Source organism: Paramormyrops kingsleyae, chromosome 5 (genome assembly GCF_048594095.1).
Source record: "Paramormyrops kingsleyae isolate MSU_618 chromosome 5, PKINGS_0.4, whole genome shotgun sequence".
NCBI classification, from domain to species: Eukaryota; Metazoa; Chordata; class Actinopteri; order Osteoglossiformes; family Mormyridae; genus Paramormyrops; species Paramormyrops kingsleyae.
The window spans coordinates 20918884-20934147 of NC_132801.1; the positions used below are offsets into that span (position 1 = coordinate 20918884).

General features: G+C 42.7%; 1 pseudogene; it reads left to right on the forward strand.

Annotated features, from left to right (window-relative positions):
- Window positions 1-10742: 10742 nt before the first annotated feature.
- LOC111842524 (UDP-glucuronosyltransferase 1A1-like) lies at window positions 10743-13265 on the forward strand (annotated as a pseudogene).
- Window positions 13266-15264: the final 1999 nt, after the last annotated feature.

Genomic DNA, 15264 nt, shown 5'->3' on the forward strand with positions numbered 1-15264 from the left:
GCGTATCCCTGGTGTCGGCCCTGGCTGGTGAGTTGAGCGGTGCTTAATTTGTAAATGATGAGGTGCCAGAGCTCATGAAGATCATGATGACATCATACACAAAAATTACTCTTTAACAACAATAATGTCCTGTTAATTAAGCATGTAACAATGCAATATTTTTTACTGAATTTTTTCATCTGTGTTGCACTTTTCTTATTACATTTTGTGGTCCTTTTCATCAGCATTAGCATCCACAAACCCTGCTCCTCTCCTCACTGTCTGTGCTTGTTCTCATTAGCATCCACAAACGCTACTCCTGTCCTTGCCGTCTCTGCTTTTTCTCATTATCATTAGCATCCACAAATGCTGCTCCTTTTGTCACTGCCTCTGCTTGCTCTTCCTTAAGTTTTTTGGTTCATTTCTGCTGTGCTTGGGTTTCAATGGCTTTGTTGCTTTGCCAAAATATTTTTTTGACATTTAATAATTTTGCTGTAACAACATGGCATGTAACCTCATATATTTTAGTGGTCAAAAAGTGTGGTGTGGATTTTCCATATAAATATACATTTTTGTTCAAAGTGCATTTATTCCAAAGGATTTTGGGTATATAGTGTTTGAGGTGGCAGAGAGCAGACTGCTCTGAGCCAGAGGTCTTGGGTTTGAGCTTCGGCAAGCTCCAGCATAAATTAAGCAGTTAGTTGCATGTGATAGTGGTCAGTGTCATGGTTGCTGGTGTAGGTGATGAGCTGTTAGTGTTCTCTGTGATCCCTCAATTGTATTGTGTCACTCAGTAAACCCATTACCAGGGTAGCCTACTTTGGTCAGCTGGCTGGCGTGAGATTTTAAATTCGAGTCTAGTCTGCACTAGGTTGCAAACTACCTCACTGCTTTTGATGTAGCTAATTTTAGGTTTATAATGGAACGATATAGATTTATTTATCATCCAATTTGGTTCTTACGTCTTGGTTACCTTGTTAGACTTCCTTATCCATGAATTGGTTGTAATATTTTGGTGTGGCTTTCTGGACCTTTCTTTTGACAGCATACCTCTTGTTTTCAAAAAAAAAATTAAGGTAAAATAAACCTCATGTCGTGACCAGGCTGGGTGCATGCAGGGATTCCACATGAGGTTAACGAGGGGGCGTGGCACACAGGAGGATCAGATAAGAAGGGCATGACAGAACCCCCCAAGGTGCACCCAAGGGGAGCAACGGATGAGACCGGGGACAGGAGACCTGGAAAACAGAACAAGACCATTAATGGGACATCGGGAACAGGACAGACACACAGGACAGGCACAGGGACAACAAGCTAGACCACCACTGACAAACCACAGGGAAGGCAAACAGGCACAGGGGCACTAAGCAAGGAGACACAGGGGGAACACCAACGGGACCAGGTGTGAACACAGGAGGAACAGAGGGATGAGAAGCAGACATAGGAGGCAGGAAGGCAAAGGATGGGAGAAAACGGGGAGTCTGAGGGAACCCCAGCGAGCAAGAGGCGGAAGCCATAGGGGCAGCAGGCGACTGTGAGGCCGGAGCCAGAGGGACCCTTGGCAAGTGCAAGGAGGGAGCAGGAGGGAACGTCGGAGGGGGCAAGGAGGAAGGCAGCGGGACTGGCGAAGGAGGCGAGGAGGGAGATGAAGGGGAGACTAGCGGAGGGGAGGAGGGGGCAGAAGCTGTCACAGGTGAAGGCACCGGCACAGCTGGCAATGGTGTAGACGACCAACAAGTCAGAGCAGGGAAACCCACAGGCGACCGACAAGGCGGCGGAGGCGGGACCGTAGTCGGCCGGCAAGGCGCTACAAGTGGGACCGAAGGCAACCCCTGAGCCGAAGCCAGGGGGACTGCAGGCGACCACTGAGCCGGAGCCGGAAGACCCGCAGGCGATCGTCAAATAGGAGCCAGGAGGAACGAAAGGCGAGCCAGGGGGCAAGGCGGGGGGGACCCGACCCTGGCGCAGGTGTCCCCTCTCTTTCCGAGATTTGCTCTGCTGTGGTGGTGGTGGAGGAGTCACTCCCCCAGAGGGGTCCAGTGGGGCCATCAGGGAAATCCCCGAGGGGTCCCATTCGAGCTCCTCGTCCCCCAAGGGGAAAGAAGCGGTGGTCGGGCAGTCCAGGACCTCCTCGGGGACAGGGACTGGGATCATGTGGTGCGGGAGCAGGTTCAGGAACCGGGGGGACTGGAGCTGGAGGGACAGGAGCAGGAATCACGGGTGCTCACGTCGTCTGCCAGGTGTGTGTCTCCGGGCAGGGACATTTCTTCTAAAATGTCTCTGCTCCGGTTGGCTAAAGCCCAAGCCTCAGGATCCTCTTGGATCTCGGACTGCCATATCCAATATAAGAACATAAGAACATAAGAAATTTACAAACGAGAGGAGGCCATTCGGCCCATCAAGCTCGTTTGGGGAGAACTTAGCTAATATCTCAGAGTTGTTAAAATCTTATCTAGCTCTGATTTAAAGGAACCCATGGTTTTAGCTTCCACTACAATAGCAGGAAGACTATTCCATACTCTGACTACACGCTGTGTAAAGAAGTGCTTCCTCAAATTTGTTTTAAAATGTTCTCCCGCTAATTTCCACTTATGGCCACGAGTTCTAGTATTTAGACTAATATTGAAATAGTCATTTGGCTGAACAGCATCCAGACCCGTTAGAATCTTATAGACCTGAATCATATCCCCCCTTAGTCTCCTTTGCTCAAGGCTGAACAGATTCAGTTCCGCTAACCTCTCCTCGTAAGACATTCCTCTAAGACCAGGAATCATTCTCGTAGCTCTTCGTTGCACCTTTTCTAAGGCAGCAATGTCCTTCTTGAGGTATGGTGACCAAACCTGCACACAGTATTCTAGGTGGGGTCTTACCAAGGAATTATATAAGTGTAACATCACCTCCCTTGACTTAAACTCCACACATCTAGAGATATAACCCAACATTCTGTTCGCCTTTTTTATTGCTTCCCCACATTGGCGAGAGTGGGACATGGAAGCATCAACATACATACCGAGATCTTTCTCGTAATCAGCTACCTTTATTTCAGTGGAACCCATAAAATATCTGTACTGTATATTTCTGCTCCCTGCATGGATTACCTTACATTTATCTGTGTTAAATTTCATCTGCCAAGTATCAGCCCATTCGCTAATTAAATCCAGATCCCGTTGAAGCCTCTCTGCTGCTTGATTAGTATCTGCTACCCCGCCCACCTTAGTGTCGTCTGCAAATTTAACCAGTTTACTGTATGTATTCGTGTCAATATCATTAATGTAAATTAGGAACAATAGTGGTCCTAAAATTGAACCCTGCGGTACCCCACTATAAACGGAGGCCCACTGTGACATAGTGCCTCTAATAACTACTCGCTGCTTCCTATCAGTTAGCCAGTTTTTGATCCAAGCTGCCACAGTTCCTAAAATTCCTGCAGCTTTAAGCTTTAACAAGAGCCGTTTGTGGGGGACAACATCAAAGGCTTTCTGGAAATCTAAGTAAATCATGTGGTAAGTAAGTACGAGGTACTCCTCTTCTGTGAGGTTGGATGCCTTCTCATCACCGATTCGAGGCATCTTCTTTTCGAGGTCTGTCATTCTGTTGTGACGAGGCTGGGTGCATGGAACAGGGAAGCAGGAGAGGAACAATTTGGTAGCACGGGATTTAATTGGGAATTGGTGCAGGGACATGGACACAAGATGATGCAGTACACAAATTTATGTGGTGCTTTTATGCATTGTAAACTTACAAACGGGTCGGTGCCGACCCTAAGACGGTAACAAGGTTAAGTTAACCCAGCTAACTGAGAAATTCTGCTTTGTGGAACACCCCCCCCCCCCCAGTCTCCCTGGCCACAATGTGACATACTCCAAATTTGCTTTTTTAAAAATTTGTTTCTAGATTAATATTGTTTGTTCTGGTCTTTAGATGTAACAGCAGCCACTGTTCTTATAAAATAAGAATTATAGTCTTTCATGCAAAAACCGGTCTTTCATGCAAAACCATAATTTCTACTTTGATTGAAGCATGTATTACCACAGGAACACGTGGCCTTTCCATGTATTTCAAAGTGTTAAACAATTGAGGGAGCTGGGTCCATCAGTAGAATCTCCCTGTTGACCAGTGGAATTAGAACTGGAAAGCTTCCAGTCACTGGTAGAAGTCCTAACCCACAGAGCCACTCACCACCTACTGTAGTTGAAATTTGGCCTGTGCAGTACATACTTGTGGTTCAAATTGCCACTCTTTTTGTGGCCTTTTGCCAGCCGGCATCGAGAAGACATAGGCAGCCAACCATGGCCTGTGAAGGGATTGTTGTACCGGATGGTGAATCAGTACTGAATCAAGTAACGCTGGCAGATGGTAATTCCAGGAAGTCCTTTGAAAGGAGAAGCACTGTAAAAGAAGCAGGGGTGCATGGAAAACTCCTCCACGTCAACCACACATGAGGAGCACCATGTGACAAGTACCAGGAACAGAGTCCCAGAAAGAACAACTATAGAGAGAAAAGTTCACTGGGTAGCACAGTCTATGCAGTGCTATGCAGTGTCCTCCTTGCACCTCTTTACCACTTGTCCCTGTGCTTAACTTTGCTTAATTACTGCTTTTTAAAAGGTTGCACTGTGCATGGGTGCGTAAGCTCCCCTTTTTAAATGTTGTAATAGCATTCTACTTTCCAGATGTATGTATCTGACAAACTTCCCATTCTCCTTCATTAATTGTGTGTTGGTGATATTCACGTCTTTGAAAGATAACATTAAACTGACTATATAGAAGCTGGACAATGCCTATACAGAAATAGTATCAAGAGCACTTAATATGGAGAAGAAGTGCAAAATAAAGTCAGCAGATCCACAACTTTTCATAAATGTCACTAAACACCATGCCAGTGCAGGGTCATATGTTGTATTGCATTAGACATGTTTCCCAAAATATGGCTACAATTAGTTTGGTTTTGGTTTGTTTAGCTTGGTTCAGTTGCTACTGTATTGTATTATTTAGTTTTTATTATGTATGAAATAAACCGTTGGTATTAAAATATTGAAATATTCATAAACTACTTACCACCCATAATATGTTCTTTATGATGGGAAAATATTACATTATTATAGTTGATTATGCCTTTTACAACTGACAGGTTATAGCAGAACATGCTCTGAAGTTCTGCTTCTTATTTATTTTCCTTATCCATTTTACAGTATGTGTATAAAATCATGAAGGTTTCAGTCCAGTTGGACCAAAGTATATTTTCAAAAGGATGGTTTGGCAGCACATTCTGCAATTTCATAATACAGGAAACAGAAATTCATGTTTTGTTCTATTTATAAGCAGTTCCTCTTTAGAAAAGTAAGTTAAATACATTGTCATATGTATTATACAATGAAATACTCTTGAAATGCTCTTGTTCTCTACCTTACATAAAAGACATATATAAAAACAAATTAATAGAAGAAAATAAGAAACCTCAAAATTTAAATGCATTACATTACACATCCAGTGCACCAGTAATTACAAAAATACATAGAATACATATAAAAATATAAAACTGAAACAACCTAACCTGATATTTTATGTCCGTTTGTCCTATATCAGCTGGACCTCACCTAATGCCATCAGTTTGAAAATATATATTTTTTATTCAAAAGCTCTAAATATTCTTAGTTTTTATAATTAACCTTGTGATGATTTAAATCTATTGATTTAATTTATAAATCTGTGTCTCATCAGCATGACAATGGAAAGTACTAAGTGGTAACATATACACTCACCTAAAGGATTATTAGGAACACCTGTTCAATTTCTCATTAATGCAATTATCTAATCAACCAATCACATGGCAGTTGCTTCAATGCATTTAGGGGTGTGGTCCTGGTCAAGACAATCTCCTGAACTCCAAACTGAATGTCAGAATGGGAAAGAAAGGTGATTTAAGCAATTTTGAGCGTGGCATGGTTGTTGGTGCCAGACGGGCCGGTCTGAGTATTTCACAATCTGCTCAGTTACTGGGATTTTCACGCACAACCATTTCTAGGGTTTACAAAGAATGGTGTGCAATGGGAAAAACATCCAGTATGCGGTAGTCCTGTGGGCGAAAATGCCTTGTTGATGCTAGAGGTCAGAGGAGAATGGCCCGACTGATTCAAGCTGATAGAAGAGCAACTTTGACTGAAATAACCACTCGTTACAACCGAGGTATGCAGCAAAGCATTTGTGAAGCCACAACACGCACAACCTTGAGGCGGATGGGCTACAACAGCAGAAGACCCCACCGGGTACCACTCATCTCCACTACAAATAGGAAAAAGAGGCTACAATTTGCACGAGCTCACCAAAATTGGACAGTTGAAGACTGGAAAAATGTTGCCTGGTCTGATGAGTCTCGATTTCTGTTGAGACATTCAAATGGTAGATTCAGAATTTGGCGTAAACAGAATGAGAACATGGATCCATCATGCCTTGTTACCACTGTGCAGGCGGGCGGTGGTGGTGTAATGGTGTGGGGGATGTTTTCTTGGCACACTTTAGGCCCCTTAGTGCCAATTGGGCATCGTTTAAATGCCACGGCCTACCTGAGCATTGTTTCTGACCATGTCCATCCCTTTATGACCACCATGTACCCATCCTCTGATGGCTACTTCCAGCAGGATAATGCACCATGTCACAAAGCTCGAATCATTTCAAATTGGTTTCTTGAACATGACAATGAGTTCACTGTACGAAAATGGCCCCCACAGTCACCAGATCTCAACCAAAATAGAGCATCTTTGGGATGTGGTGGAACGGGAGCTTCGTGCCCTGGATGTACATCCCACAAATCTCCATCAACTGCAAGATGCTATCCTATCAATATGGGCCAACATTTCTAAAGAATGCTTTCAGCACCTTGTTGAATCAATGCCACATAGAATTAAGGCAGTTCTGAAGGCGAAAGGGGGTCAAACACCGTATTAGTATGGTGTTCCTAATAATCCTTTAGGTGAGTGTATAAAGCCTATGTAAAGTGAAGAGTAGCAGTCCCAGCACTGATCCCTGTGGGACACCACATTTCACTTTAGGGGGCATAGAAGATTCAGTATTCACATGAACAAACTGATAATTATCCATTAAATAGGAGCAGAACCAAGAGGGAGTTGCTCCCTTAATGCTAACCTCAGATTCGAGCCGGTCCATGAGAATATTATGGTCCACAGGATCGAATGTTGCAGTGAGATCAAGTAACACCATCAAAGATATACAGCCATGATCAGAAGTCATTAATTTATTACTTTTACTAGGGCTGAGTCTGTGCTACGGGTTGGTCTGAAACCAGACTGAAATAGTTCGTTAGTATTATTTTTCTGTAGGAAGGAAGACGGCTGATGGACAACAACTTGTGTACTCTCACCCATTTCATTTGGTTGACTTTTCAAGAAGCTAAGATATTCAGAGTATACTGTATCTGTAGCATCTGTGGTCAAAATGAAATCGATGCCTTTAGAGAGCCTCTTCGAGATGGCCTTAGTTTGTTTGGCAAAGAACACAAATACATTTTGTTTATCAGTCATGTGAAAGACCTGAGGCAAGCTAAATACACTATTGTGTGCCTTTTTAATCTGGTAATTATATTATACATGGCCAAATACATTTATGTTACAGTTAGTATGAATGTACATTTATCACTACAGAACAGTTTTGGTTCGATTCAGGACATAACTCTGGAATTTCTGTCAATGAGTCATAAGAGTCATAAGATATACACTGTACATACAGTGCTGAGATACAGCTTTCTGGAAGGTTCTCATGAATGTCATTTTGAAGTGCTCTAGCAAAGCGTGTTTGGAGTTTTGCATGTTGTCCCAGTGTTCGCATGGGTTTTCCCGGGGTCCTGCAGCCCAAAAACATGTGGTTCAAGTGACTTTGTGTCTCATTAAATTGCCCATCATGTGTGAGGATGTGCCCTGTGACTGACTCACATTCTTTCAGGAGTGTCCTGTGTCCTGGGCTTCTGGGGATAGGCTGCATGCTCACCACAACCTTGCACTGTTTTCTGAAGATAGATGGATTTGACATTCGGAAGAGTGGTGTGAGAGATGGGGCTGCTCTCTATCCTTTCATCCTGGGAGGGCAAGTCAGGGAACTATACTAATGCACTATACCAGGGTTCTTCAAATCTGGACCTCGATTCCAAATCCAGGCCTTGTTTTCAGTTCTGCCAGGTAGTTAGTTTAATAATTATTCTGATTGGTCAGATTGGTCACACCTGGCTCACAGATAAAGAAAGGCTGGAAAACCAGCAGTGCTCGGACCTCGAGGACCGTGATTTGAATAACCCTGCACTATACTAATACTGTACAAATTTTTCTTTGTTAAAGCTTCTCTTTTCCTCCCTGGCACATCCAGACCTCATTGCCCAATGTGTTTCTTCTGTTTCTGTTTCCCCACTGCTGACACCGAAATAAATGTCTTTCACTTTTGCCCCAGCTAGCTAATCTGTTAAATTGATAAATGGCTCTGTTCACCAACCCGACCACAGTCAACATGTGGGGTTTCCTGGAGTTTCCTTTTCAGGAACAGGAGGGTCTTCGCAGGAAAGGGGTCAACAGAACACAAGCTATCAACACAAAAATTAAATGAGTCATTCTTGTGGCCATAAAATGAAACAGAGCTTGTGGACTACTGGGCCTGTATTGTGGTCCAACAGAAATCTATACCTTGTGGGGAACACGGGGCAGGTGAAACTAATCAGTAGCACAAACCACTCCCTCCCAAAGTAGGCATAACCCACTCCACAGACAGATCAACAGTGCGATTGAGAAAGATGTAAGCAACTATTCATTAAAAATGAGAGGAAGTTAAGCAGATTACCAACATGTGCCCTTTTGAAGATCATCTGGATCCAATTCAGGATTCTCCTCAAGTGCTAATCATGAGAAACGTTCTGTTCTGGAGTACAAATGACAGTGGAATTAGTTTTTTTTAAGGATATAGCCTAGACAATTACAGACAATGGCATAAGTAATTGTTTTGCTCATTAGACAAAGTGAAATGTAGTGAATTCAACTGTCCTTGAATATAAATGTAAAAAGATGTAAGCTTGAACATGTAAGCTTTAAATTATTTTGGCTGGTTTGCATCATTTTTCTTTGACTTGTTTAGAATTTGCTCACTGCTTAACTGAATGGAGAGATCTGTAATTTTCATCGGCAGTGTATCAAATACTTATTTCCCCCAATGTATGTTAATTCAATTCAATTTATTTTTATATAGCGCCTTTCACAAGAGAATCGTCCGGAAGCGCTTTACATGGACGTGTTGTGATACATTAAACATCATTAGAGAGAATAATACAGAAAACGGAAGGAAAGAAATTAAATAAAGAAGGCCAGATGACAACGGAGGAGAGGAACCAGAAACCAGAAAGGAGGGGAAAAAACTTCTGGGGGTCCAAGGTCACCTGGGTGCCCCCCCCCCCCGGGCACTAACATTACTGAAAACAGAAAAGAGAGGACTTGCTTGCTAAAAGCTAGATATAAGCTGTGATTACGGATCAAGACAAAGCCCATCAATGAGCCAAGATTTAAAGACTGAGACCGAATCAGCATCCCAAACAGCGGTAAACCATTCCACAGTATAAGGGCCTGTAACAGAATGCTTTACTGTCCACTCTCACAGGAGCTGGACTCTTAGTGCCTTATATGTAAGTAGGAGGACTTTGATGTCAGCTCTAAACCTAACAGGAAGCCAATGCAGGGAACTAAGAACAGGGGTTATGTGTTTATACTTCCTGCTTCTGGTGACAATTCAAGCTGCTGCATTTTGAATTTTTTTGTTAAACGTATATTTAAAATTTGTATATTCATATTTATCCATCCATCCGTTGTCCAACCCGCTCATCCTACTGGGTCGCGGGGGGTCTGGAGCCTATCCCGGAAGCAACGGGCACAAGGCAACCCTGGACGGGGGGCCAGCCCATCGCAGGGCATGCTCGCTCACACATGCACACCTAAGGGCAATTTAGCAATGCCAATCAGCCTCAGCATGTTTTTGGACTGTGGGGGGGAAACCGGAGTACCCAGAGGAAACCCCACGACGACACGGGGAGGACATGCAAACTCCACACACATGTGACCCAGGCGGAGACTCAAACGCAGGTCCCAGAGGTATAAGGCAACAGTGCTAACCACCACACCACCATGCCACCCTATTCATATTTATACCATATTTAATATTTATTTAAACAATTCACTGAAATTGTGTGCTGGTGTGTTTATCAGTAAAAATCGTCCTTAAAAGCAATATATTTATACTGGGCTGACCCTACCACATCATGGGTGTTACAGGTACAGCCGCCCTCCCCCCCCCGTTCCCCCGTGATCCATAAAAACCACGTAGAAATTTTTGGTACCCTTGGTAGGCAAAGCGAAGTGAAAGGGTACAACAAACACAAGATACAAAGACCACTGCAAGATAACTATGAGATAAGCATGTGAGAGCTTGCCGTAAACACGCTTGCCATTCTTCCAGGTCAGCATTGTATGTACATTATTTATGTATTTATGAGTCACTACACTTTTCATGTCGTTTACCGGCCTTCTCGTGTCATATGCGGCTTTTACAAAACTCCCAAGAACTCCCCCAAAATTTCCATTTAATATCTTATGTCTCCCCTGCGATATATTAGAAACACGATGGAGAAAGTCCTGATGCGGAAGGGTCGACTGCGCTAGTATACTCCTCTCTTTCTCATGCCACCATCAGATCTCTGCCTTTAGGAATCTTATGCTGTAATAATGTTCTCTGTGAAAGAGTATCCTGAGCAGTGGGCAGGAAGGTATGGAGATAGAGGATTTACCAAGGGGCCAGTGCAGTTGAGCGGTTTGTCTTGCTCACATATGCTGCCCAGTTTTTTTTCCTAATCTCTCCCACGTTTTCTTAAGATCGCACTGACCTGTGCTGAATTAAGTAGGCCTACATTCAGTGAAGGTCTGTATACTCTAGACATCTTAACAGGTATAAAGAGCAAGTGTTCTTTCGAGTCCACTGAGATAAAGTACAATACTGGCTGTTTCCCTCTAAAACGTTTAACCTCATCATCCAAGAAAGGCTGACAGGATTATATTTAATTCTAGAGCAAATAGAATGATGCCTTTTTCAGTCTCCCAGTGTAAAGTTATGGTAACATTTTAGTTTAAGGTCTACTTCTGGACAATTAATAAACTGTTGCTAATCATTTGATAATCTTTTCCTGGTATTTCCAAAACAACTTGTAAATCACTTGTAAATGTAAAACAATGGGTTAGTATGCATGCTCAGAAGTTAGTTATAATTGTGCATTTGCAAGTTTTAGTAAACACATGGTAAAAAAGGAATTAGACATCTTTTTAATACATCGCTGAATTTGATTATGTGATTTTTTAAAATTTACAAAAATATTGTCAAATGATTAGTAATAGTTGAATAGCTAAGGAGCTGAGCACTAATGCTCATGTGTAGCTCATTTCAAAGTAGACTTACAAATGCATTGTTTTTTATTTGCAAATTATTTTCAAGCACATTCATGAACACTTTTTGAGACAGGAGCTAAGCAATCCTTAAAGTCTTATGAAAATTTCTAGAATAGATGTACTGTTCTGCTATCCTTGGACTTTATAACTAGAAAGCCTATCCAGTGCTACCATGCTGTGTAATGTTTAATATATTTAACATCTGAAAGTTTTCATTCATATATTCTCTTTGTAGAGAAAAATGAGGAAGAGCCTTTAAGTGAACAGCTGTGCGTTCCTGGTGATTTTTCCTCTTCTATCTCTGCCATGGTCCCAAGCAGGAAATATTCTGGTATTCCCAGTGGATGGTAGCTACTGGCTTAACATGAAACTGCTGATCGAAGGGCTCCATGCCAGAGGTCACAACATCAGTGTGGTGAGGAGCTCCACCAGCTGGTACATCAAGGAGAAGTGTCCCCAATACACCTCCATCACAATTCACCTCCCAGAAGCCCTCATCAATGGGAGGCAGGATTTCCTGGAGGCATTCCTCCACCGCATGCTTGACATCCATTGGGGAGAGGGATCTCTCAGGGCCATCATCTCCTTTTACTGATCTGCTCCTCATGGATCCTGGCCTGCCTGGAGGAGTCCTAGTGGTTCACCAGCTGCAGCTCCCAACAGCCTTTCACCAGTGGGGAGGCACACTCTGTGGCTGCTCCATCTCCAGTCTCCTACGTCCCCACCTCCAGATATGCAGCTTCAGACAAGATGATCTTCACTCAGCGACTCCAAAACATCCTCCATTTCATCAAAAATGTCCTTATGGAGAGGTTCGTATTTCTGCCCCCTTATAATGAACTGTCTGCTGCATACTTTGGACCAGACACAGACTTCTACCACCTCTGGCAGTCTGCAGATATCTGGCTCATGATTTTGTCTCTGAGTTCCCATCAGGGGCATCAGAAGCATTTTGAATGTGGGGGGGGGGGGGGGGGGGGGGGCACATTGGCATAAAACTAATATTTTATGTTAAATGTGTGTGGGGGGGTCCAAACGAATAATTATGAAATGTGAGGGGGACGTGTCTATATCGGTGGGTTTCAGTGCAAGCCATCAAAGCCCCTTCCATCAGAACTGGAGGATTTCGTACAGAGTTCTGGTGAGCATAGTGTCTAATAAAGGCCTTACCGATTGACAGCACATCTGAAATTGCTGATGCATTTGCCCAGCTCCCCCAAAAGGTCATTTGGAGGCACCTTAGAGAACGGCCACAAAACATTGGGAACAACATCCTGCTGGTAAAATGAATGGCTCAGTATGACCTCCAAGGTCACCCAAACGTCAAGGCCTTCACAGCTCACGGTGGGACGAATGGCATATATGAGGCAATGTATCATGTTGTACCAATTGTAGGCTTACCGCTGCTTTTTGACCAATCTGAGAACCTCTTGAGGTTGGAGGGGCAGGGGGGCAGCCAAAGTTCTGAATGTGATTAGGCTTCCTGCCCAAAGCTTCCCGGAAGCCATAAAGGAGGTGATCCATAAGCCGTCATACAGCAAAAACATGCAGCGGCTTTCGAGGCTCCGCTGGGACAAGCCACTCATGCCCCTGGACAATGCATACTTCTGGATGGAATTTGTCATGGGACACAAAGTGGCTGCCCACTTACACAGGAAATCCTACAAGATGCCGTGGTACGTTTCTCACTCCCTGGATGTGATCAGTTTCCTGCTTGCTGTTGTCTTGTTGCTGGTTTTCACATTGGTCTGCACATTCAGTATAATTTGTCATTGGGTTTGTAAAAGGAGGAAACACAAGATAGAATAAGTGGAAAATAAGAATGAATTCAACAGTTTACTTACTGTAGACCCTTATGGATATTATTTCAATAAAATATGAAGATGAGTGTTTTCTTTCAGAACTTTCAAAGAACTGTACAAATATTTTTTTTTACATCCAGAGAGATTATTTTTGAACAGCATTTGGATTTACAAAATTTAAAAATGACCTTTTTTAACCAGCTTTATATTTGTATTTTTCCTTAAATGCTTTTGAATAAAGAAATCAGAAGTACAAACACATATAACTCATTACCCCATACTGGAAGAGCACTTAGCAGGGAAGAACAATACTAAAAGCTTCCATTCCAGCGTATGAACATGGAATACAAAACAAAAGGGAGTTAAGGAAAGTCTGCGTATACATGACGGGACAGCAGGAATTAACTGGGGAGAGAAAAAAAGAATGTCAGCCCTTACACTGAACTGCCCTGACCTCCCAGGACAGACAGATACTGCCCTGACCTCCCAGGACAGACAGATAGTGACCCATCCTCCAGACATGCTGACTTGCTGTGGAGCCTATGCTTCACTTCACAGGCTGTGGAGACCAATGTATTTGTGAATTTATAAAAATTGTTGGTCAGCTACATCTATTTTCTTAAATTCTAACTCTAATCAGTACAGTGAATTAATTAAAATTCTTGGTGAAGTGGAATGCTTTTCAGTCTATTGTCTTAAAGCCTAACTCTAATCAGTGCAGTGAATTGACTAAATTTGTTGGTCAACTGGATGTTTTCAGATCGGTCACGCTTTACTTGTATGACATGAATAATATAGTAGTACATGCTTATTGAATGCATTAATTAACCAGTAACTGTGTTACTTATGTACTGATCCCATGCTTGTTCATGAATCAATCATACAGTTCATGTATTCCATTCAGGCACTACATTATTTAACAATTAATAATGGTGACTTCACTTGAGGGGGCAAAAATTACTTATTAACTCATTTATTACTGAAGAACAAATCATGAACGAATATAGGTCTCCCCATAAAATACATAAACCTTCATAATTGATTAATGATGAATGAACATGGGATCAGTACTTAGCAAACAATAGTTACTGGTTAATTAATGCATTAAGTAAGCGTGTACTACTACATTATTCATCTATTGCCTTAAAATCAGTGAATTGATTCAAATTGTTGGTCAGTTGGATGTTTTTCAATCTATTGTCTTAAAATCTAACTGTAATCAACTGTTAACCAGTCTACATCAGTGCTGACACAAGAATTCAGTTATGTAAAGATAATTACTGTTAGGCTGGACTCCGATCCTGCACCGCAACGAGGACCCCACATCTAGTCTCCCTCACTGGAATACTGACAGCTGTGTCTCATTGTAGTTTCAGTTTTGCTTAATCACCAGTCTCAGTTAACTAGTTTGACCAGTTTCCTCAGTGCAAGGAATTGTCAACTAATGTCCAGTATCTGAGTGTTCAGTACCCTTGCTTTCCCCCAATGTTCGATTCCCTTCCTGTGTGGTTCCATGTGCCTGATCCATCCAATACCCACTGCCGTGTGTGTCCCACTCCCACCTTTGGAATGAGCATTTGTCTTACTTCATCTGTGGCTGTACGCGTGCCTGCCTTACCAAGCACCACCAGGACAGATCTTCTAGCTATTCAATCTCTGATCATATTTTTGATGATGACTCCAGCCTAGCATTTTTGTTTCCCATCTGGATACCCAGCTCCCATGAGGCTTCACTATAATTATACTGAAGCTCTCGTTTTGGGCATATTATAAGCAGACCCAATGCATTGCGAAAGGTGGTAATGCATGAAATGTTGAGGGTAAAAGATGAAGAGGACAACCAACAACATTATGGACTCAATAATCACTGAATATAATGCTGAGAAAGAGGAAGACCCAGAAAGGAGAGTGGAGGTTCCAGAGAAAGACATTCATATGGTCACCAAGAGTCAGCTTGGATTTTGCAATGAGTCGACACCGGCACCAGATAATAATGAAGATACTGC